At 42.1% G+C, this 25,780-nt stretch overlaps 1 protein-coding gene and 1 long non-coding RNA gene across 8 annotated transcripts in view; both read left to right on the forward strand.

Annotated features, from left to right (window-relative positions):
- NRXN3 (neurexin 3) overlaps positions 1–25,780 on the forward strand; it is a 1,671,444-nt gene that overhangs the window by 368,943 nt on the left and 1,276,721 nt on the right. The gene's annotated exons all lie outside the window — the stretch shown is intronic.
- LOC123386289 lies at positions 892–11,967 on the forward strand. Its single transcript, XR_006600091.1, has 2 exons — positions 892–2,162; positions 11,631–11,967. It is a non-coding gene; the product is annotated as an uncharacterized LOC123386289 (long non-coding RNA).

The following is a 25,780-nucleotide window of genomic DNA, read 5'->3' on the forward strand; positions in this document are numbered from 1 at the left end:
TTATAATCCTATACAGTTATCAAAGCCATTTTGCACTCACCATTTAATTTGACCTTCACAACATTTATGAGACCTTCTGGAGCATAGGTACTAACGTCCCCATTGTATGGATGAGAATACGTATATACAGGGAGAGTATGTGATTTTCCCAGAAAATATAAGAAATACAAGAACTCACTCACCAAACTCCTAATTTATTCTACAATTCTGTGTCTTATTGTGGATGAGGCAAACAAGGCTCAAAAAGGAATATGTGACATACCCAAGGTCCTACAGTCAATAATAGTAGAATGTCACCTTCCTCCCCCCAAAAAAGTGGTAGAAATGGCTGGAATCAACATCTGACACTCTCGGTTTAGTGCTCTTTTTATTCTCCTAAAGAGGCCTTCTGTAATCTAATGAACCATTGGCTATCTATCCAACCAATAAATATACCATCTAGCCTTTCAAAACTCTTGGGTATACATCAATCAACACCATGACAGAAGTTCTCAGAGGTGAATGAATACCTGAGGCTTTCTGGAAAGAGCATCAGGAATATTTTTTTAAGCTAAAAATGTATACAAACAAAGGCTGGAAAGAAATCCATCGCTGTGTTAAAAATGTGTTTGGGTGATGGGATTATGGACAATGTATTTTAATTTTTCTGTGTTTCTGTATTTTCAGAGTTTTCTTCAGTGAGATTTTATTACAGTTTTTAAAAAAAATTTTCATGTTTATTTTTTTGGGAGAGAGAGACACACACACACAGAGTGCAAGTGGGGGAGGGGCAGAGAGAGAGAGGGAGACACAGAATCCAAAGCAGGCTCCAGACTCTGAGCTGTCAGCACAGAGCCCAATGCAAGGGTCGAACCCTTGAACTGCAAGATCATGACCTGAGCTGAAGTCGGATGCTTAACTGACTGAGCCACCCAGGCACCCTGATTTTATTACTTTTATAATGGGAAATAAACATTAAAAAGTAGAAGAAGAAAGGATTTGGGCACTGGTATCGCATGTGTTTGTGAGGTTGTGTGTGGTGTGCAGTGGCTGTTACTGCAACCCAGTCTGTGGTTGGGTAAGACGAGAAGTGTTCTCTGATCCTCCCTAACTGGGCATCGTGTGCTTCTCTGTTCCCACTTCTCCCCAGAAGCCCCACTGAAGGTTTTGGCAGGATTCACTCACACTTTGCTCCCACCCTCCTCCCTGGTCAACCCCACAAAACTATATAGCACACAGTGGGATAGGCTGGGCCGGGGGAAGAGGCTCTTGCAGGGATGGGGGGACCAGCGCCTCACCCTGTCTTGGCAGATCTGGAGGCTCCTGCGCTCTTCACTCCGCCTGCTGTGGACTTACGTAACACATTCACAGGACTTCATTTTCCAGTAGATTGAAAGCAAAGCCACTGTTGATTTTCTCCAAAAAGATCTATTTGGAAGTGCAATTGCCTGGAATTACACGGTGGCGCGAGAGGCCAGACCTTGCTGTAAATAACTTTTCTCTCAACCACACCGGGGCCTGGCTGGCAGCAGAGTCCATGCTTCAGATGATGGTGCTTGCTGTGGAGCGTGTGTGTGCGTGTGTGTGTGTGTGAGGGGGTGGAGAGAGAGGGAGAGAGAGAACAGGTGAGCAAGGTCTTGGGGCCTTTGCTCACCTTCTGCTACTTTGTCCACCTCTGGAGCTCTGCACGTGAAGGAGCGGTGAGATTTCTCACGGGCTGGTTTATGTGCCCTCTCTCTGGTTATGTCTCCCACCCTGCCACCCGGGGGTCTGGGGCTGTGTGAGGTGGAGTGACTTGTGCATACAGTGTGGGGCAGCACAATGAACAAGCTTGAGAATTTGACATATCTGAGTTCTAGTTCCAGATGTGCTGGTTACAGTTTATGGGACCTTAGAAAATTACTTACATCTCTGGCCTTTCTTTATCCATTAAAACAAAACAAAACAAAACAAAACAAAATTGGTCCTGGGTGTGGGGGTTGAGAGTATCCACATTTCAGCATTGTGAGGATTAAAGGGAGTAATAGTGGAGAAATCACACTGCACAGAGTCTGACGCTTGATTTGTGTTCTGGAAATTTAGTTGCATCCTGTGCCCTGTGTTGCCCTCCACAACAGACTGAAATGAGAAGCAAGAGCAGTGGGCTTGGAGCCAGGATGCTGCATGCCAAAGTTGCGAAACAGGTGAAATTCAGGATGTTTTATCCCTTCTTTCCATGCTCTCTTCCTCTACAGTTATCCATAGCTCACACACACGATTCTCCCCTGCCAAAAAAAAAAAAAAAAAAAAAAGACTGGAATGAACTAACGTACACTGTGGAAGAGGGGGCTTCATGCATGTCTTCTGGTGGGCATTTGTGTTGTAAGTGTCCTGCCTGGGCAAGGAGAGGGTAGTCTTTAAACCAAGATGGCAGCACTTTATGCAAGGGAGCATCTGGATAGGGGAGTTGCTTGTAGATTAGAAAGTCTTACCAGTTACTCTGGCTATTCTTAAGACCAGCATTACCTTGCAGGCATCAGAATGAGATTGTGCATTAGCTTATCTGGGCACTTTTTTCTAACCTCATGTAGCATTGTCCTTCTCACATTTCTTCATCAAGTCTGGACAATAGTGGAATCTAGCAAACTATGGACTGTATCCTCAGGAAAAGACTTCCAGACAACTCTGGAGAAGGCATCTAGCCACCCACCCAACACTTATTGAAATCCTACTCTATGATGGAATAAAAATAGCCAACAGTTATTAAATACTTTGCCAACTTCTTGTGTACATTATCTCATCTAATCCCTAGTTCTAATGATATATTTACTGTTATTATAATGCCATTATTATGCATACTGGCTAAGGGAAAAGAAGCCAGAGCCAGAATACCTGGTTCAAATCACGGCTCACTAGTCACTAGCGTTGTGAACTTAGGCAAACTGATTCTTTGTGCCTCAATCTTCTTATATATAGAAATATTATAGTACTATCTCATAGGGTTGTTTGAAGCATTAAGTAATTCATACATGTATAGAGTTTAAAAGAGTGCTTGACTAGTATTATTCCCATTTAATATCTGAGAACACTGAGGATGAGAGGAAGGGAGGTGATTTTCCCAGCAGCACCCAGCTGATGACAGATCCAGGTCAAGAATCTGTGCCTTATGACTCCAGTCTAGTACTTTTTTCTTGTTATGAGGAAAATGTGCAGAATCATTTATATCCTCTACATTATCATCCCCTATGACAGCTGTCAGTCTTAAGTAGCAGTGTTTTCGAATGGCTGAAAACCTTGGTGAGAACAGTTGAGAAGCTGCGAGCTTTTTAAATTAAAATCTTGTCCCCAAAAGCATGCAAAAAAATTCCTTACCAATCAGGGTCAATTTATATGCACCCAGTATGGTGGCTGAGGCTTAAGCAGCAGTTAGTGGACTCTTTAATGAGTGGCTCTGGAGGCAACACTCAGGCTAGGGCCATGCCCAGCAGGGGCTGCCACTAGGCCACGTCCAGAGAGGCTTCGCTCCTAGGTCAACTCTAAGAGAAGAGCCAACTTGTGTGGTGAGCACAGGTCAAACTGTGAGTTTCCATTAAGAAAAAAATATGAATGGCTACTTCACAGAATATGGTAACTAACCCCTGATGGCATCAGGATAGAACATGGAGTGGAAGTATTTTCTAAAGAGTTTTTCTCTTTCCTAGAGTGATCTAGAGCAAACCTTTAGTTGGCCAAGTCCAATAATGTCTTATGTGTTTCAGATGAAGAGGATGGGTCAGGTGGGGAGGGTGTTCCAAGGAGTCCTCTTTTGCCCTCTCCCCATTTCCTTGGACTTCTCCTGACAAAATGCCTACACTTCTACCCTTAGGGATTTATTCTTTGGGGCATTGCTAGTGTTGTGGGTCCCCCGCCCCCATGAATATTCAATTAAATTTCCAATATCTCCAAGAGGGCAATATGTTACACTAAATCATGTAGTGTCTTATATGGAAGTCTATTCCTCCCTGTTTGGATGCAGCAGACAACTAGAGACCTTCAGCCCATTCAGAACTGGAATAAGGCAAGGTGCCTTGGGAGGAGAGAAGGTGGACAGTCTTTGCTAATTCATTATTTTGCCAAGGGCCAGCCTACTTTGTGCCTTCTTACTTAGCAGAGAGCTGCTAGAAAAAGTTCTGGTTGAAGCCAAGTCAGAGAGTTATGATCCAGCATAAGGAAGCATCCCATTCAACCAAGATATTTAAGAGTTTGTCCCTCCTTCTTTTCCTCCAGCATAATGTCATGGGTCGATGGTTCCCTCCCAGAAGGTGTTGAAGTGCTAACCCCCAGTGCCTGTGCAGGTGACCTTCTTTGGAAACAGGGTCTTTGCGGACATTTGAGTTAAGATGAGATCATTAGAGTGGGCCCGAATCCAATATGACTGGTGTCCTTATAAAAAGGGCATGTTTGGACACAGAGACAGACATGCACAACAGAGAGAATGCCACGAGAAGCTGAAGGTGGAGATGGGTGTGATGCATCTGCTAGTGAAGGAATGCAGATTGCCAGCAAACTGCCAGACATTAGTAGAGAGGCACAGAACACATTCTCCCTTATAGCCGTCAGAGGGAATGAACTAACTGTGGCAGCACCTGATCTTAGACTTACAGCTTCCAGAACCGTGAGACAATAAAATTCTGTTGTTTAAGCCACCTAGTCTGTGATAGTTGGCTATGGTAGCCTTTGCTCACCAGTGTATGACTAAACCAGCATAGTTGAGAGTTTGTCCTTCCTTCTTTCAATAAACATTTAGTGATTACCTACTGTGTGCTAGTATAATGCCAAGTCCTGGAAACAATATCTCGGATAAGATCTTTGTTTTTAAGGAGTTCATAGACTTGTAGGTAAATGAATAGGCCAATCTTAATAGTACGATGAGTATTTAATGTCTCTTCTTCCCTCTAGACTGTTGACTCTCAACTGTGTCCATACATTAGAGTCTCCTGGGAACTTAAAAAATACCGATGTTCAGGCTTCACTCCCAGACAATGTGATTTAATTGGCCTTGGGGTGGGAACACAAGGCATTGATATTTTATAAATCTTCCTAAGTAATTCCAAAGACTACCATTGTTGAGAAACACCGTTTTAAAAATATACCCATTATTTTAGGGACTCATTCCAGACCAATTAAATTTTATTTTTAAAAAGTTTCCCAGGTGGTTCTAATGTATAGCCAAGTCTCAGAACCATTCTCTCCCATAAGGTTGAAATTGTGTTTGTCTTGTTTAATGTCATATCTTCTCCACGGTGCCTGGTTCAGAGAAGGCAATCAATAAGTAATTGATGAGTCAGGATCTATGATGAGAAAATATAAGGTGCATGGACGATGTACTGTACCCACTCAGTTGTGGGAGAGCTGAGACCCAAAAGGTAAGTCAGTTTAGTCAGGCAAGGAGGGAAAAGAAGAATGTTTGTGGCTGAGGGAACAGTGTGTACATACAGTTAAGGAACTGTACATGGCTCAGCTTGGCTGAAGCGTCACCTGCGGGTGGTGAGAGGTAAGGCTAGAAAGATAAGCAGGGTCATGAAGAGACCTTTAAGCTATGATAAGGAGTTGGGGTTCTGCCATAGGCTTATTTGGGTTGCCTTGGGGGCATAGCCATGGACTCCCAAGGTTGGTTTTTGATATCTTGGCTGTGGTACTCATACAGGTGCAGGTGTGGGCTTAGAGTCTTGCATTTTTTCTCATTGAAGACAGAGGGACCCAAGTGTCTTGGAACCCTACAGACCCATCTCATGAGAAGGTTGTCACCAGCTTCCCATAGAGACCACCAAGTAATGTTACTGCACCTTAGTCCCTGTGACCCGCCACCACCAAGACTTAGGAGGGAGAAGTTCCCAACATTCTTTCCACGCTTGCACATCTTGAGTGGATGGTGGGACAGTTTTCACATCCTTCCAGATGTTCACGAGAATCCCATTTACCTGGATAACCATAGGTGGTGGGGGCAAAGAGGAGGCTCAGTGTGATTTCCCCCAGCCTCCCTGACCCCTGGCTCCACAGGAGGCCCCTTCACAGGGTGGGCTGATGACCGAGGAAGGGACCCGACCTGTGATCCTGGACATTTGTCCACTGTGCACGGCCTCCCTTGGGTGTTTGCTTGTCCGAGCCGAGCTGTTGCCAGTTTAGTACTCTATGCAGATTTCATTAACAGGCTGCCTGATCCACTCTGAGTCCTTAATGAAGATGTTAAATAAAATTTGACATTATTATTGCCATTTGTACAGCACTTCATATTTACCAAGTGCCTTCAGAACATTTTTATTCTTTTCCAAGCAATAGCCCCATGAAGTCAATTAATACCACTGTCCCCATTCTACAGAGAAGGCTCTTGGGAGTTCATTGATGTGTTGGGAGTCCTGCAGCCAGTCACCCTCTGTCCCCAGGGGAGATTATTCTCCTTCCTTTTGTGCAAAACCCAACTCCTGGAGCTGGGCCAACTCCTCGAAGTCTGTCTGACCCCTCACGCGCTCCCCCCAATTTCTAGGCTGCGCTCACTGAATATCACTCCTTTTCTGTCTTAAGGTTTCGTGTTTTTAGTTCAGGAAAGGCTTGGTCTTCTCTTAGTCGATTTGAATGAATTTGCAAGTACAATTTCCTGATGGGCATTAAATGTCTGGATGACCATGCAAACACGCAGCATTCTGCAGGGCCTCCGCTGTCCATCCTGCCTCTTCTCAGAGGCCTGCCAGCAGCACTACAGTGTCTGGCATGAGCTGTCCTTTGTAAACATCGCGGGGCAAACAGCACTGATGTCTTTCTGCATGTGACAACCTCCCCCTCTTACTGTGGGAGACCTCAAATCAGAGGCTCCTACTGACAGCATCTCTGTAAGATTGGGAGAAAAAATAAACCTCCTAAGGAGGGAACAAAAGCCGCTCAGGTGCACTTCCCTGAGGCTTGTCAGAGCAGCGGAATAAGGCATATTAATAGGTTTGCTTGGCTCTCTGGCCTTGGTTTTCTCATGTTAAATGCAGACATTAATGAAAATGCGAGTATATAAAGGGTTTCCTGTTTTAATGACTCAAACATTTTGGGAAGGACTTTTACACTGTTTTTGATTTCACAATTTTAAAATCTACGTTACTAATTTTCTCTCTGTGATGCTATTATGGCTTCATGTTTCCTTTTCTGTGCATACCCCATTTCGTCTCAGTCTTTCCCTGGCTGACTTTCTTTTCCCTCTGACCATCTCTTTCATTTTCATTCTTTTCCCTTCCTCTGCCACATGAAGTGTCCTCACTCTTTCATTATGCTACCCATCTCAGCCCATGGAAGGGTCTTTGGTATTTCTCGTGGGACCACCCCACAGGAGCCTACCTTTCCTCTCCAGCCCCTGCAGGATTACTTCCTGCAAGCTCCTGATGGAGGGTGTGTGGTGCAGTGTGGCATCTAGAGAGTAGGGCGCATGGTGAAAAGGCCCAACCCCTACACACTGTCCTGTGATGAGGATGTGGGGTGTGGGGAGGTTGTGAATAGCAGAGGGGATTGTGGGATTGATCCTTTGATGAAAGGGTCAAAATAGAGTTTGGCAATACGTTACAGTGAATGGAAAGAACATTGAACTGAGGATTAAAATTATTAGAGTCAATGGGGTTCCTGGGTGGCTCAGTTGGTTGAGCATCCGACTTCAGCTCAGGTCATGATCTCACAGCTCGTGGGTTTGAGCCCCACGTCGGGCTCTGTGCTGACAGTTCAGAGCCTAGAGCCTGCTTCAGATTCTAGTCTCTCTCTCTTTCGCTTCCCTGCTCATGCTCTGTCTCTCTCTCTCTTAAAAATAAAGATTAAAAAAATTTTTTTTAATTATTAGAGTCAAAAACTGTGAAAAGTCTGAGACTGTAGCCTATGTGCAAGCTAGTAAGTGAGTCTGCTGCATTTATGTGTGTGTATATGATTATATATACATGTGATTAATGTATGTATGTGAATATAATATTCAGATATAGAACATATATACAGGCCGTATATACACATGTGTGATGAATGTATGTATGTGTGTATATCCATGTATAACACATTTACACATGTACACACATATACACATGATGCACACATGTATTTATATACATGTATATACACATGTAAATTTATATACATACACACAATACTGTCAGTATATATATTGACAGATTATACAAGATCATGGACAGAGACAAAGAGCATTGGTTACTTATGGCAAAAGCAACAACTAGAGAAATCTCTTGCATCTGTTCTCTGAGTCCCAATTCCCACAGGGTGGTGTGAGGGCAGGATGGTACCAGCACATGAAGTGGGGTGATTCAAGGAGAGTACCCCACCCCGGTCACGTTAGGAAACTCTGATTTTATCTAGAGATGCTGGTGACCTGCTCATCCTCCCCTCTGGAGAGAGAAAGAACCCTTTCTTTACTCTGGAATGTAAGCTAATCTTCGTGGAGAAAAGAATTTATACTCCTGGAATGGCTCAGGGGAGGGAGATGTTCTCTATCTTTGTTTAGTAGCCAGGAAACAAATCTGTCTTCTGATCAGGAGAAAGATAGTATCTTAAGTTTCAAGAATGTTTTACTATTCAAACACCCTTGAAAGGATTGTCAGTGCCCATTGCCCAACTCATGCAGAAAAGTGAGATTTCATGGAGAACAGACATAATCAATTATGTTTTGTTTTGTTTTGTTTTTTCTTCCTTTCTTTTTTTTCCTTTCCTTTTTTTTTTTTTTTTTTTTTTTTTTTTGGTGTAAAACCCTCAGCAGGCAATCTTTACTATGTTGATTATTTCTGAAATTGCTCTAGCCATGTAAAATCATATTCTTTGTATTTCCTCCCTGTGTTCCATTTTTCTCCTTTTGTGAATCCATGTATGTATTTCTCTCTCTCTAATTGGCAGGGAGGGTAGAAAGGAGAACATGTCTTTTGAAGCAATATTGTGGTTTGAGATATTCTTATGAAGTAAGAATTCTTATGAAGTAAGGTCCTGATCCTACCAAATAGCATTCACAGTTTAATCTTGATTAAAGATTAAGAACTTTAGCTATTCTTAATACTTACCTTACAAACAGGGATTATAAGAAGAATGGTTATCCATTGTAATACCACCTTCTCCTCCTGGCTGTGAAGGGATTCCCCAAATTCCACTAGAGTTCTGAGTTGCAACCCTGTGACTAAGCAGAAGACTCTCAAAGAAATATGGCACAGAGGAATGTGTCCTTGGAGAGCAAAATCCTACATCAGAATAGATGGAGTCTGAGACTTCTTCCAGCTCTGAAATTGGGACAATGATGCTCCCTGGACATTTGGAAGATGCCCCTTTTTCCCTTTCAGTCAATTTGGATTCTACTCACAGTGCAGATAATCTCCCTCTCTCATGTCCTGTGTTTCAACTTCTCCATTTATCCAGTGAGTAGATATAGAGGCATGTGGCTAATGTGCTAGACTTTCTGCTGGAGACCTGGTTACGTCTTATTGTTGTTGAAATGAAAAGAATCAAGAGAATAATGGGAAAGGTGTATGAACTTCAAGTAGGGCATCAAAAGATAGGGGATGCTGATTAGCTATGTGACCTTGGACAAGTTACATAACCTCTTTGTGCCTCGGGTATCCTTTCTTGAAAATGAAGAAGATAATGCCTACTTGGCTATCTATCTCATGGGGATATTGGCAGAGCAAATGAGTTCATGTTCAGTGTATGAGGTGCTCAAAGGAAAGACACTGGTTGAATGTAAAGTTTGCTTTTGCCACATAAATGTCATCATTCTCCCATTCTGCTCCCCATCTCAGCCCATGGACGGACCTCTGCTGTTTCTGACAGTGCTATGCCACAGGATTCTGCCTTTTCTTTCCAGCCCTGCAGGATTACTTTCTGTGAGCGCCTGATGAAGGGCATGTGGTGCAGTGTGGGGCATCTAGAGAGTGGGGTGGATGGTGAAAAGACCCAAACCCCACACACTGTCATGTGATGGGGGGTGTGGAGTGCAATGAGATTGTGAATAGCAGAGGGGATCATGGGTCCTTTGACTCAGGGAGCTACTTTCTGGGCAGGAGCAAGTGGAACTAAGGGGCACAGAAAGGGTTCAAATAGGGCTGGCTCTGCACACAAATCAAGTGTAATGAAAGGAGTATGGGCTGGATCTGAGATTTAGCCCTTCTTGGGTCACTAATTAGTTGGTATGTGGCTAACATATGGAGAAGATTTGCAATATTGGAGATTTTTTTTCTTTTTGCTTCCTGTGAACATCTGAAGATAATTCTAAGTTTACCAGTCGACTAGCCCATCAGTGTGCCTGCTCCTTTTCTTTCTAACTCCCTTCCTTCCCTCTCCACAAATATTTATTTATACCTCATTTGTAACTGAAGATAAGCATCTCTGAAATCAGGCCTGTTGGCACATGTCTAAACACTCTTTAACTGAGAGACAGATATTCACAGAAACATTTTTAAATGTCCACAAACTAACACGTAGATTGTCAAATCCTAATCACAAGGTTCAAATCAGGCTTCTGATACTAATGTTTTAGAATGCTCAAATGTCAATCAGCAGTTTTCCCGGTACAACTCTCATGAATCTTGCGTGTGTGCTTACATGTGTGTAACTGCATGAGATGCATTGTTAATTAACATTGTAAGGCTAAGCACTCAATGGAAAGGTTCTGGAGAATTCTATTTCATTATTACAGAATTTGTGTTTAAAAAACACAATCAAGTAGAGCCTGTATTGAAAGAGGAAGACCTGTTCCCAGAGCCATGTTGCCAATATTAAGTCCATTCTGACATAGGGGTTTTGCTCTGAGTGTCCTGGTGGCCACATGGATGTTCCTTTATCCCCTTCTTTTAGTGCAGAAAGATTCTTGCAAAGATGCTTCAGACGAATAATTCTCCTGCCATTGCCAATATGCAACTCATTCCGCATGGGTGTTCCTTCAGACTCTAACCTAGTTTGTGTTCAGGTAATTCTGGTAATGGGACATTTTGCCTCTCCCCTGGGGGACCATTTCCAGCATCTAGCCATCCAACCGATTAGTTGGAGAACTGAGCCCTGACTTAAGGAGGGAAAGAGGTGTTTTTTGAACTGGCAGGGTGGCTTCCAAGGCTTTTGAATTGTTCTCCCAGCTGTCAGGGATCATTGTGAGCCATGAGAACTGCTAATCGAATCCTAAGTTTTTTGTTTTTTGTTTTTTATTTTTTTCAACTCAGAAAATTCGATTAGAAAACCAGAATAATTGAAATGTGCATTTCCACACCACTTCCTAAATAAAATGTATACATGTGTCAAGTCAGACGGATTCTAAAATCAGTTTTTCTCCCATTGAGCAGGCAGTGCTCTGGGGCTGGAAAGAACTGGTTCTGAACTTCAGCTTTGCACTTAACAGTTGTATGATCTTTAAATTTCCTTCTAATAAAATGAGGAGAGTAATACTTTCCCCATGGGCTTGCATGAGAGATCAATGAGATAAAGCCCCAGGCACAAGACCCATTGTGTGGCATTCAGCACATGGTCATTTACCTTCTTTTTCTAGGAAGGATGCTCAGCTTCCAGGTTCTCTGATAAGCCTCTCTGGAATTCCAATTGGTCCCTTTGGATGCCCTGATGACCCATGAACGCCCTCCGGGGTGGGTGTGATACTGTAGTCTCCAAATAGCCAACTTGCTTCCTTTCTCTTGCAGATATCAGGCACATGCAGACAGGGGGAAGGACAGATCTCCCTGGGAGGCTGTCACCAGGTGCCACATCACTGTGTGTTTATGGGCTTGCTCTGAAAAGCAGATGGGGGATTTGTCCACTTCTTAAAATTGAAAACGTTCCGGTTCAACATAGGAGACAACAGTGGTAATTGTACTATAAATTGACATAAACTGCAATGAGAAAAGACCTCCTTGACTTCCCCTGCCTTGGATTCCACATCAGGATGTGTTAATGAAAGCATCTGCCTCTCGCCAGCTCCCGTTATCAGACATCTTAATTTATTTACTTATTAAAAAATAAAAGGGGAATTTGTGCTTTGGTTTTTTTCCCCCTTTATTTTACCTTCATCATTATGCATTAAGTGATCTTAGCAAAACGGACAAACACAATGACTATAATTAAATATAGTTCTTGTTTGGTATGGTGCTTTCCTCCTGTGGCATTGGCAGTTCTTCTAATGACAATGACCTTGTAATTTAAAACATATCCTACGGATGTCTGTTCTTTATTTTAAACTGCTGTGAACACACACTGGTTGAGCAGTGGCAATAACGAGAATGAGACCTGGTGGTGGCTGATCCAAGTTTCCCCACAGGTTAAAGCAAGAAGCTTTTACCCAGAAAGGCCCCATGGCCTCAGAATGTATCATTTGTCATGGACCTTCTCCTTTGAGTAGTAATCTGGAGTCAACACATTGCTTCTGTTCCAGACGGCATTGGGAATTCCAACCATATCCATTCAGAATTTGGTGTTGATTTGAATCCTTCTGTATTCGACTTGGTGATAGTCCTTTCTTTATTAATTCACTCAACAAATGAGTAGAATGAATGGATTAAAGCTTTAGGAGATACGGCAGTGAACTGGAGAGAGGCTGGAATGAGCCTGTGTTGGGCAAGGGTCATTGGGTCTCTGGTTGGATTGGAGGGTTTGTTTGGAAAGTGAGGAATAAAGTTGGGTAAGTAGATCCCCAAACTGCAGGCGTCTTACCATATACCATCATCTGTCTGTCTACCTACCTACCTACCTACCTATCAGTCATTCTTGCCCTTTACTTCTGTTTCAGATTAATCAGAGGCTGACTTTTGTTTCCCTCTTGGGACAAGGTCATCTTTTGAATAAAGGATAGGGGATGAAAAGACCTTGGCTTTGAGTACATATGTCCTCAGGACCCTATATGACTGGGAACCAAGTCTCTTTTTCCCCCCTTCAAGCAACACCTACTTGTCCCTAGAACTCTATTCCTAACCCAGATCTGCACTGTTCACCCTTTTTCCCCACTCTGCCCATTTCCCACAGTTGGTTTGGAACATGATTAATTTAAAAAGTCACATTAAAAAAATATATATATCCCACTGAAGGGGTATACCCTTCAAAAATGTATACCATTTGTAGTAATTTAAGAATAATGTAATGATGTTCTTCACCCTGGCGACAGATAGGAGTTGGTGTGGTGCCTCAAGACATAGAAGCCATTTTCATGAGATCTTGAAAAAGTGTTCCTGCCTTATCCTCCTGTATGAATGATGGTCTAGAAATAGAAAATTTATGGGTTTATGCTGGAAATCTTTGTCCTGCTATTTCTTTTTTTTTTTTCAACGTTTATTTATTTTTGGGACAGAGAGAGACAGAGCATGAACGGGGGAGGGGCAGAGAGAGAGGGACACACAGAATCAGAAACAGGCTCCAGGCTCTGAGCCATCAGCCCAGAGCCCGACGCGGGGCTCGAACTCCCGGACCGCGAGATCGTGACCTGGCTGAAGTCGGACGCTTAACCGACTGCGCCACCCAGGCGCCCCTGTCCTGCTATTTCTTTAGGCAACCACAAACACATATAAACACATTTATAATGAATATTTTCATTTAATGTCTGTCTTATGGTAGGTACTCAAGAAATTAATTTTTTCTTTCCTTTTCCCCTTTCTTCCATGATGGTGACACATAGTAGGTGCTCAGTGTACTCTTACATATGAATTATATTAAAGGCATAGATGCATGTTAGGTATAGCATAGAAGAGAGGTGCCTCATTTCTGTCTCATGGATATAGGATGTAGACCAATAGCAGTCACAGAATTCTCTTCCTTCCTGATAATTCACTGTGGCCACTCAGTGGGTTGTTTTAGATGCAGCAAGTACTCAGTAAATTTTTGCTTAGTAGCAAGGGAAATGTCCAGGCAGCCCCCTCCAGCCAGCCTTTACACATCATTTTGTATAGATCATTATGTAACACAGAAGTGTTCAATATTGCCCCTTTGCAAAATATTCTTTGACCTTTGTCTGGAAATTGACTGTTATTATTGTTATTTTCCATTCTGTTTATGATGTCTGTTAATGTATGTGTTTATTAATTTTTTAAAGGAGAATTTTTGATGAAGTACAACTTATGACTGAGGAGTGTGGGGGGGGGGCAAGGATGATGGGATGGCGGAAAGGGGAAATTAAGGGTCTCTTGAAATCTTAGAATCGTATAGGAAATAGAGGGTTTCTATCCATACCTACTGGAGGGATTCTCTGAAGACTTGAACTACTTAATCTCTCTCCCTTTCTCTTAAAGGCAAAAGATTAATTATGTTTTTGTCCTCAGTACTTTTAAAATTAAAATTATATAAGTAAAAATAAAATAGAAAAGCAAAATTTATAAAAGTAATTTGTATACATTGTAAAAGTACTCAGATGTTTACAGAAGCAACACAAAAGCAAAATTATCTCCCCTGTGACCCATTCTCTGCTGGTAAAACTTTAAAATGTTTCTGTTCATAGTTTTGTTCTACCATCTGGATTCTAATATACTTTCTTTTTTTTTTTTTAATTTTTTTTTCAACGTTTATTTATTTTTGGGACAGAGAGAGACAGAGCATGAACGGGGGAGGGGCAGAGAGAGAGGGAGACACAGAATCAGAAACAGGCTCCAGGCTCTGAGCCATCAGCCCAGAGCCCGACGCGGGGCTCGAACTCACGGACCGTGAGATCGTGACCTGGCTAAAGTCGGACGCTTAACCGACTGCACCACCCAGGCGCCCCTAATATACTTTCTTGATTTATGAAATGGAGACAGTGTTTTTTGATTCCTTGCTTTGAGGGATTTAGAGCTACATCCCTAAAATCCACTTTCTATTCATTATTCCTTCTCCAGAATTCTGTCTCCCATATGGGTCCATTTTCAGGGTATATATATAATTAGGTTTTTCATGCCTTGTTTGTTTGGAATGAGTAAAGATGCAGTGTTTGGAAAAAGACAGTCCTGGAGGCAGAATCCCAACTTTGCCAGTTTCTAAGGGCATGGGCTTGGGCAAGTCACTTAACCTTTCTTCTCACCCATTACTTGGGGGCCATGATATCAGCTTTTAGTGTGGACATGAGGATTAAGCAACCTGATACAGAATTTCTCAAACATTTATGATGAATGGATCTTTTTTAAAGATTAAAAATGTTGGTAGCACCTCACCCTCCCAATTTGTGTTAAATTATTTTTACGACAATATTACTTGGATATTTACAAAAATAAAATTTGTTATGGATTAGTTTCATGCTCTGCTACAAGTATACAACCAAAACAAGTTGATACATTACAAATTACAATACAGAAAAATTAAATTAAGCAGTATTAGTTTAATGCGATCAGTTTGTACTCTGTATGAAAAGAAATCTTCATGAATGATGTGAATATGGTACTATCTACCATAGCCTAGATCTTTTAAAGTTTGGCCTTTCTCATTCTGTTTCTGCTGTGTGTTCGCTCAGTTCTCCCTTTCACTTTTCCCTAGTCCAAATCCCAGGGAATGCTATATGGTGCACAGGGATGTTATTTGGCCTTTGCTTAGCATGAACACATCTGCTATGTATTGGCTCCATCTCTGTTCTTTCCTCACTGGTCCATGACTATTAATATCCTATAATTGACACCAGTCCAGTTGTAGACACACCTGTAGGTGTGAGCACTGAAACTGCAAGGTAGTACTCAATTACTGAGTGGTCATCTGGATGACTTTTTAATATTATTATCATTGTGAAAATTTAGACCACACATGCACACACACACATACACACAAACTATTCTCACTGCTGTAGTTCTACACCTGCTATTTGTAAGAATATATATGTATATATTTCCTGGAAGTCTTATTACTGTTAATGGTAGTTTTATTATGGCTATAGATTTCTATCAGGCAAGCCTATCAGTTGGCTGTTGCTGTGTAACAAACGGCCCCAAGACTCAGTGACTTAAAACTACCAGGCATTTATTAACACTATGGATCTTGAGTTTGCTGGACAGATCTGCTTATCTTTTTTTTTTTTTTTTAGTTTTTTTTTAATGTTTATTTATTTTTGAGAGAGAGAGAGAGAGACAGAGACAGAAGATAGAGCATGAACAAGGGAGGGGCAGAGAAAGGTAGACACAGAATCCTAAGCGGGCTCTAGGCTCTGAGCTGCAAGCACAGAGCCTAACGTGAGACTCGAACTCATGAGCCATGAGATTATGACCTGAGCCCAAGTGGGACACTTAACTGACTGAGCCACACAGGCGCCCCCAGATCTGCTGATCTGATTTAGGGGCATTGTGGCTCACTTGTCCATATGTGGTCCACTGCAGGTAAGCTACTTAACTTTGCTGATCTTGGTTGGGCTCTCTCATATCTTTGGTGCCTTAGCTAAATGGCTTGGCTTTCTTCTATATGGTCTCTTATCCTCTCTTAGGTTAGCCTAGGCTTGTTTTCAGAGTAGCTTGGACACATGCTTGTGGTGATCATAGAGAATCAAGGGAAAGAGTAGGGCTAGGCTTGGAGCTGGCATACCTTTACTTCTGCTGTGTTCTGTTGACCAATGCAAGTCATAGGCTAACCCAGATTCATAGTTTGGGGAATTAGACTGTACAACCTGTTTCTAGGTGAGAAGAACTACAAACTCACAATTCAAATGTTGTGATTACAGGTAAGCATGAAGAATTTGAGCCATTATTATAATCAATCTACCCCAGTAGCTAAGAGGTTGGGGTATGGAGATCTATAAGGAAGTTATGCTGACCTTCTTGGTTACACAGGGATACTGACTTAAGAAAGAATGGATATGTAAGATGTTCTGCCTCTTCTTTGGTATGGGAATGAGGAAGAGGGTGGAGTCAGAGATGACTCCAAGGAACCCTAGGCTGGATGACTGAGAAGCTGGCAAAGCTGCTAACTGAGGTATGACATTCAGCAGGAAATGCAGAGTTGAATCTGGGCGGGGGGGGGGGGGGGGGGGGGGGGGGAGGGAGGGCGCTCAGAATGGGAGAGGTCAAGGTAGAGGGAGATATTAAGTTTGACATACTGGAGTTGTTCCCATAAGGAGAGTCCTTCTCCACCTGGTTTCACATTAAAATTACCTAAGTAGGGTTTTTTTTTTAATTAAAAAATTATTTTTAAAGTTTATTTATTTTGGGGCGCCTGGGTGGCTCAGTCGGTTGAGCGTCTGACTTCAGCTCAGGTCAGGATCTCACGGTTCATGAGTTCGAGCCCCGCATCAGGCTCTGGGCTGATGGCTCAGAGCCTGGAGCCTGCTTCCGATTCTGTGTCTCCCTCTTTCTCTGCCCCTCCCCCATTCATACTCTGTCTCTCTCTGTCTCAAAAATAAATAAACATTAAAAAAAATTTTAAAGTGTATTTATTTTGAGAGAAAGAGAGAGTGAGCGGGGGAGGGGAAGAGAGACAGGGAGAGAGGGAGAGGGAGCGGGAGAGGGAGAGGGAGAGGGAGAGGGAGAGAGAGAGAGAGAGAGAGAGAGAGTGAGAGAGAGAGAGAGAGAGAGAATCCCAAGCAGGCTCTGTGCTGTCAATGCAATGCCTGACTTGGGACTTGATCTCACAAATCGTGAGATCATGGCCTAAGCCAAATCAAGAGTTGGTTGCTCAACCAATTTAGCTACCCAGGTGCCCCACACCCCCCCCCCCCAAAGCAGCTTTTAAAAAATATTGACAATTGAATCTCATCCCAGATCAATTAAATTCAAATTTCTAGGAAATGTGGCCTGGTATTATTATTTTTAAAAATCCTCAGAAAAGTCTAATGTACAGCTTAAGTTGGAATAATTATCTAGATCAGTGTTCTTCTGCCCAGGTAGAATCATCTGGAGTCATCTGGATACCTTACAACAAATACTGATGCTTGGGCATTACTATCAAACTATCTATTTAATTGGTCTGGGATAAAAACTAGGCAACTGTATTAAAAAAAAAAAGTCTTTCTGAGTGAATTTAATGTGCAGCTACAGTTGAGAACCACTGACCTAGATAGTTAATTTTCACTGTGAATAATCAATGTTTTCAGGTTGCAAGCCATGGCAAAGGGGCGCTATAACAGAGTCTCTTTAAGATCTGGGCAGGCTCAGAATTAGCATGAAATTGCTGGGTGCCAGCCAGGGCATGGGGACAGGAGCAGTTGGAGGATGAGACCAGAAACTTTCAGGACCCAACCTGGATCAACACATAGCGCTTGAAGCACAAGGGCACATCACAGTTAATCCTGTTTCGAGGACAGATGCTGAGAAACCTCCCTGAGAAGGTCTGGAATATAAAATGTCATGGTGTCATCTGACTCACCTGTCCTCAAATTCAGATACAGTTTTCTTTCTCTAGCATGCAGACAATGCAACTTCCATCATTTTCTTTTTTGGAGGTAAATTCACAATGTCTTAAACCTTAATATATGAGTGTTACCTTGATTACAAACCCCAAACTGCCTCTTCTTTGAGTTCATCCCATTAGTCTGAGCGTTGACCTTGTTACATCTGAGATAATTCTGGGACCTTCTTGTTGTTAATGTCTTATAAATATTTGTAGACCAATTATCTGTCTATAGCCAGTCACTGAGTCAACAACAGAATATTAAGGATTTTTTTCCCTCGTGTTCATAAATCATTCTTGGCAGAGCTTTAATCATTTGGGTTTTTGGCTGCCTCTCTGACTTTCCTCTGGTTTATTTTTGGCCTCCATAAGCCTCATCTATTTTGGGGAAATATTTAATTGCATAATACAAGTTGACTCCTGTTAGGTATGCCACTGACAATACCCCTAGGCTTAGGATTCTTCAAAGTGGGCATGTGAATCCTTTTGGGGTGGGGAAAGCCTGTAAGGGCACATTGCTGAGCACCCCCAACACCTTCTCTCCCCTGTCTCTAACCCGATCTCTGAGGATGGGGCTCAGGCATCTGTACTTTTCACATGTTTTTGGATGATACTTATACATGCAGTTGGTATATATAACCAGTTGGTATAATAAACCATAGCTTATTACCTCAATATTATGCTTATGCAGAGGAGTTTGTTTGTTTGGTTTTGGTGGGAGAGGCTTTGCTCCATGAGCCTCATCTATAATCAAGATATAGACCCTTCCCTGAAGAGTTTCCAAAAATAGTGGTGCCTGGGTGGCTCAGTTGGTTCAGCATCAAACTTCAGCTCAGGTCATGATCTTGTAGTTCATGGGTTAGAGCCCCCATTCGTCTCTGCATTGATGGTGTGAAGCCTGCTTGGGATTCTCTCTCTCTCCCTCTCCCTCTCTTTCTGCCCCTCCCCCACTTGCATCCTCTCTCTCTTTTTCTCTAAATAGATAAACTTAAAAAAAAGAGTTTCCAAAAATGTTCTACATTAGGAATCACCATTTTACTTTGGTCTTGACTCTCAGTGGGGTTGGTCAACACATGGATTTTATTGCATACCCCTGACACCCCTAAGGTATAAGCAGAGGTAAAAGGGAAAAGAGAGGTGGGACAGTAAGTAAAGGAGATAAATACTGGGCCAGATGAGAAGAGAGATATGGAGATGGGGAGGAGATGAAGGAGAGGCACATGTATAAAAATGGCTGAGTATCATCTATGGCAAGTATAGTATCATGTTCTACATTTTGAAGCACTTTACAGTATACCAAATCCTTCTACATGTGATCCTCACAACTGTCCTAGAATAACTGGATTGGGCAGGTATTAACATCCCCGTTTTACAGATGGAAAAACAGACTCCTTGTGGTGACATGTCCAAGTTCAGATGGCTAGTAAGTGTCAGAAATAAGACTAGAACCAGGACTCAAGACTTAGTCCTAGAGTAGGTATTATTCTGTCAGTCCTAATCTATACTAGGTCTATGCAGCCTAGACTTGCTCTTGCTCTAGTGTTATGAGGAGACCTTCACTCTGGGTGAGTATCTCTTTGTGATGTGATGTAGTCTGGCTCTTTGGGGAGGTTTGTGGTATTTGGAGAAGGAGCAGAGTGGAATGGGTATCCTTGAAGTCCTTTGAAACCCACATTATAAAAGCCAGCAAGCTTGCTGAAAGAGTTTTTATTACATGTTACAAACAGAACAAACTGGTCAGTGCTACCTGAGTGTCTTCATTCTTCCATTTATTCACTTTCTTCCCTCCTCCTCTCATCTCCTACACATTCAACACACATAAACCAAGGAATGCAGTATGACTCTGGGATCCGAGGAAACCCCCAAGTCGTGTAGGGATGACTGCCAGAACAATTAGGTCTTATGGAGTCAACAAAATAATTAAGGTCCTGGGATCACTGTCTCTACTTGAACTGAGCAGACCTTTTCTTGGTCTAACCCAGTGCAGCTAAAGGCAGGGAAGTCCTGCTCTGAGCCTATTTCCTCTACCCTTTCCCTCCCCCCCCCCCACATTTTTCCTTTCTCTTCTTTCTTTCTTTCTTTCTTTCTTTCTTTCTTTCTTTCTTTCTTTCTTTCTTTCTTTCTTTCTTTCTTTCTTTCTTTCCTTCTTTTTTTCTTTCTTTCTTATGGAGCAGGGCTTTTACCTTCAGGTCAGAGTTGGTATTGATCCTCCTGGGACAATAATAATAACTAACCTGAGTACCATGCTTTAATGTTTCTGAACCTTTTCATCCTCATTATTTCTCTTGATCATTACATCAGTCAGGTGTTATAGATAATTGTACTATCCAGGCATGATTATAATAGCAGTGGTCCAGGAATATAGAATTCCCTAGACCGGCGACCCTACCCATGAAGTATTAAGGTAAATATATGCACTGAAAGAGTAAAACAATACGAAGGAACCATTCCATTGCTTGGTGGGGCTTAGGTGCCCCCCAGACCCTGAGCAGGATTCTGCACCACACAGAGAATCTAGGCAGACCTGAGCAGCCTAAAAGAAAAGCCAGACCTACCTTTCTGATTTTACTACTTAGATAAAGGGAAAGCCCAGTCCCTGCATGCCTGCTGAGAGGCCCCGAGAGAAGGGAATGGATACAAGAGACAGGGGCTAGGCCTTTCCAAGCTGGAATCTTGTAGGTCTATGGGAAAAGACACACATCAGAAGAGACAGCCCCAAAGAGCTTTCAAGAGTGAGATAGCAGATTCCATGCCTTACCTTACTTCTTAAGCCCTGGGAGGATGGACGAGACCCTTCAGTGATGGAAACCTTCAGCATTAAGACCCAGTGAACTGTTTTTCCTCTTCTTTGGGTACTGCCTTTGCTATCTGGAAGTCTGTGGGGTTTGGAGGAAGGTCATGATAGCCTTAAGAGCTACAGCCCCACCAATATTACTGTGTATCTGCCATGGGGAAGTAGAGTCAGGGAAGTTAAGTTACTTACTAAACCAAGGTCATTGGTTTAGTGAGTGGAGGAGCCAGGATTTGAATTCGTAAATTCAAGATGTAGTGGGTTTTTTTTTTGTTTTATTTGTTTTGTTTTTTGACTGTACTACCTGGCCTCTACCAACCACCATATCACCCTTATGTGGAGACTCAGTTCTGGTCTCTTGGGCTTTGTCTGGCAGGAGCATTATCATTAGAACATTAAAAAGAACCCCCAAATATATTTCTTCCATTTAATGTTTGCCCAGGGAAGGCATAAATGTCTGTGGGGTTGTCTTCTGGCTCACAATTTAGGAAGGCTTTGGTTATAAATGGAAATAGTTTTGTTAGATGGGACTCAGATCACAACGTTCCTCCTTGAGAGCTCAGGTGATCCAAATGCCCACATTATTCCCCCTAAAATAGGGGTTGGGGGTTATTTTGGGAAAGGGGCCTATTTTAAGCCAAAGGACAGGGGCTTTCTGTTCTGCCACTGCGCTGGCTTGTTTCTACCCTGCACTCAGCAAAAACTGAATATTCTCTAAACAATAGATGACTCAGCCTTTGCTAAATCTTAGGTGAAATGGATTTAGCAAGCAAAGAGAGAAAATGTCTTTTTTTCCCCATTTTTGCTAGTCCTATTTGATGATAATTCTCAGTGCTCAGGGCTCCTTTCATCCAAAGATCTGTAATTAATTAAGCCTCACAACTCCCCTGGCAGGTAGAGAAGTACAAGGATGTTCATTTAAAACCAATCCTGTTTGATACAGTAGGGCTGTTACTAAGGCTCTTTAAAAGAAAAACCTCTCTATTGTGAAACTTCTTTTTAATAGAGTAAATTAAGGGGAAAAGGATGAAGTAATTTTGCCTGAGATGCTTGTTTGGTTATGGCCACAGAGAGAGGCCTGAGTTCGGGGCTCTGATGCCATCCTGGGTTAAACTAGCTGTATAAGCTATTGCAGCATAGCAAACTACCACAAGATGTAGTGGCTTTAGACAACAACAAACATTCATTATCTCATACAGTTTCTGTGGATAGGAATTCAGGACAGGGCTAGCTGGATCGTTTTGGCTCCAGGTTTCATAAGGTGGCAGCTAAGATATGTGCCAGGGCTACAGTTGTCTGAAGGCTTGACTAAAGCTGGAGGATCCCCTTCTAAGATGGCTCACTTATATGGATTGTGAGTTGGTGCCAGTTTGGGCAGAAGACCTCAGTTTCTCACTATGTAAACTTCTTCAGAAGGCTGCTTGGGTGTCCTAATGACATGGCAGCTACATCTCCCATAGCAAGTGGTCCAAGAGAGCAAAGGTAGAAGTGGCAATATCTCTTATTACCTAGCCTTGGGCATCACACTCTGTCATTTCCTCAATGCCCTATAGACTGCATAGCTCAGTTATATTCATTGTGGGAGGGGACCACAAAAGGACTTGAATACCAGGAAGCAAGAATCACTGGGAGCCTCCTTGGAGGCAGGCTAATCTTAAGACATAGTGAGTTCATGTGTGATGTATCATTGAATATCCTCTGACAAGCATGCTTAGAGTACTAAACATCATGCATCTGATAAGAAGAGAGTAAGAGACAGGGAATCGTACAGTTAACTGTCTTGTTATTTGTAGGTGTAGAATAAATATTATTCGTATTCAAAGTTAAGTGATTAACTATATTGAAATATACATGACAGTGGCATTAAGCTTTCATCTTTAGGAACTGGAGATTTGTCCCAGACCCTATACTAGATCACTGGCTCCCCATTGTTGACCTATGGACCAGTGTTGTGTTAACTGCTAAGAAGCAACCACAGTGTTGTTAAAGATACAGGTACCAAGTCTCTACACCTAGGGATTCTAAGTCAGTATGTTTGGGACCCAGTATGCTTGCTGGCTTTCCTTATCAGACAATGGTAGCCTGAAGTTATGTTGAGTGAGAAGTCACGATTAATGGCAGTCATATCTCTGTGCTTAATATCCATCCATGATCTTTTCCTTCACCTCAGAAAATCAGCTCAAAATTGTGCATTCGGTTGCTAAGAGCTGGAATTGGTAGTTGCCAAGTTTGTTCCCATGCCATACTGTTAAAGGAGGCACAGATAGTAGAAAGCTCCCATATCATAGGGGCTGCTAGAGAGAAACAGGGAGGATTGGTGACCAGTAGCAACAGTTTGAAAGGCCACCATTATACTACTACATCAGTATGTGAAGTACTGGTTTACTTACTGTGTTCAGAAATAATGTCACATCCTGCATAAATCTTAGTCCAATGGTTCTCAAGTATGAGTATCTAGAAGAATCACTTGGGGGTATGTGTGTTAAAATGCAAATCTTTAGGCCTACCCCTGGGATTCTGATTCAGTGGGTGTAACATACCCCAGATAATTGATATAGGTAGTCTGGGAATCACACTTTTAGATAACTGTTCTAGGGATAATCTAACTACAGAATATTGACTTCATATCTATTTAATCCCTAGCAGCAAGAGTTCAACCCTTACAGTGTCTGACTTAAAAGGGGCTGCTTTATAGAGTTTGCATGGATGACACTGGGGGAACTGATGACATGTGTGAGGGGTACATTGAGGTTTGGACAGGCATGGACCTTTGATTAGCATATTTTTGCACATGTTCACTTTCCTCCTGGATGATAAACTGTTGGAGGTAAGGTCCATATGCTGTTTAATTCTGCACCTCTCATAGAGGCCAGCATAGTGCTCTACGTGCTGCAGGCTTCCAGTAGGTATGTTATCACACAGGAGCAAGTTCATTTGACATGGCCAGGATTCTGGATGGGAATTAATCCATCTCACCCAGAGCATGTTGCATGTCGTGGTAACAGCTTTGTGATTCCTAAAGCCAAGTGACTTTGGAGTATTGCCAAGCTTTCCTCTCACTTCTTTCTTCTCCCTTCTAAGCGTCTCAAGGTGGGTAGTGATAGTGAAACACTTGTGGCATGAATGACTATCTCCAGGTGTGTAACTTGGGAGAACAAAATTAGAATAAGAGTTGAAGAGTTTAATACAGCGTAGCCAAACCTACAAATTACCACCAATGAAGGATATGGAAGACAAAGAACATTTCAGCCATATTGAATATCTCCACTTTAATCAGCCAAGAACATCTGGGCAGCCAGGGTGGCAAACACAGAGCCAACGACATGGTCAAGAAGAAGGCACTCAATGGCAAACAGCAAAGCAGCGAGTTGCTTGTGCATTGCTTAGAGGAGACAAAGGGGCAGAAGAAGCATGGTGTGACTATTGGTTTTATTCAAAAATAATTTGCTGAGTTGCTATCATGTGCCAGGACCTGCTCTAGGTACAAGGGATAGTAAGGTAAGCCAAATAGACAAAGAAGCTTATGTCTTAGCTAAAGAGATATATAATGAATAAATAAATACATAATATAGCGACACATAGTGATTAGTGCCACTAAGAAAAATAAAGCAGGGAAGGGAGTAGATACTAAAGGTATAGTAAATATCATTCCAAAGTAGACTGCTTTGATATAATAGGGATAATGATCTAATAGTCATTATAATAATTATGAAAGTTACAACAAATCACACCCAGTACTGGGTAGACGGTACTGGGTAGTAGATAGACAGTGGTAGGACAAGACTAATCTCCATTTGATGGTGGGTTTTTTTGTTTGTTTGTTTGTTTGTTTTAGGGCAAGAAAAAGATTATGAAGACAAACAAGAAACATGAAATAGTGATACCCAGAGAATTAATATAAGGATAGTGAGTGAGAAGGCTTTAGTTTAGTTGAGGGAATTTCTCTCCACAGAGGTGATATTTAAACGGAAATTTGAATAACAAGGAAGAGCTAAGAGTGCAGAAGACACCCCAAGTTGGGAGGGCCCCAGGGCAAAGGCTCTGGGCTGTGCAGATCTGGGAATAGAGGTAAGGCCAGTGTAGCTCTATAAACCTGGGGGCATTGGGAAGATGGTTAGAGTAATTAGGAAAAAAATAACCTTCTCTCATAGATATGACTTTGAGAGCCAGTGTAATTCCCAGAAAACGATTTTTCTTTCCAATTAAATGTTGCCTACTTCTTCCATCAGAAACAGGTATAACTTTTAATCGATCGATTTATAATATAAATTTCTTTCTGGAATTAGTTTACTTATCCCCCGCACCCCTGAGAAAATACAAAATGCAGGACAAGCACTATTATAATAAAATTTTATTAAATAGTGTAATTACCAAAAAATCTGTATAGCAATATGCCAGTGTGTTGACTCAGGTAGTAACTGGGAATTCGTGGTTGATAATAGATCTGTTTATATTCCATAGCTCCCTAGATACAATGTTTCTTTTCTTGTCTGGTATTTGAGGTCTTGGGGTATACTTTTTCTGTGGATAGCTTCCCTGCCCTTCCTTGGTTGTCTCCACTTCTTCCTGAGTGCTTCAGTCTCAACGCCTATCCAAAGGGTAGGCTTGTGTACCCTGGTCTACTCTCCACCTCAAGTACGTGCATCACCCAACTCCTCTTTTGTATCTCTGGGGAGGGAAGTAATTCCTTTTATAGGTGTTCACCGTTTTTTTCTTTCTTCTATTGCTTTTCCTGTGGTGTCTAGAGAA

Source organism: Felis catus, chromosome B3 (genome assembly GCF_018350175.1).
Source record: "Felis catus isolate Fca126 chromosome B3, F.catus_Fca126_mat1.0, whole genome shotgun sequence".
Lineage (NCBI taxonomy): Eukaryota > Metazoa > Chordata > Mammalia > Carnivora > Felidae > Felis > Felis catus.